This window comes from Sinocyclocheilus rhinocerous, unplaced genomic scaffold (genome assembly GCF_001515625.1).
Source record: "Sinocyclocheilus rhinocerous isolate Xijiao unplaced genomic scaffold, SAMN03320098_v1.1 scaffold2531, whole genome shotgun sequence".
NCBI lineage: Eukaryota > Metazoa > Chordata > Actinopteri > Cypriniformes > Cyprinidae > Sinocyclocheilus > Sinocyclocheilus rhinocerous.
The window spans coordinates 181,862-182,129 of record NW_015661073.1 but is presented as its reverse complement, the minus strand read 5'-3'; positions in this window follow the sequence as shown (position 1 = coordinate 182,129).

Sequence of the window (268 nt, the reverse complement as noted above, 5' to 3'; positions counted from 1 at the left end):
TCTCTCACTCACACACACACACACAGACTCACACACTCACACACACACACTCACTCACAGACTCACACACACACACACTCACTCATGCACACTCACAAACAAACACACACTCACTCACACACACACACACACACATGCACACACACATGCACACACTCATGCACATGCACCTAACCCTAACGTCAGAACGATTTTTAATGTTTTTTACAAGAGACTCTTCTGCTCATCAAGGCTGCATTTATTTGATCAAAAATACAGAAAAAAATGT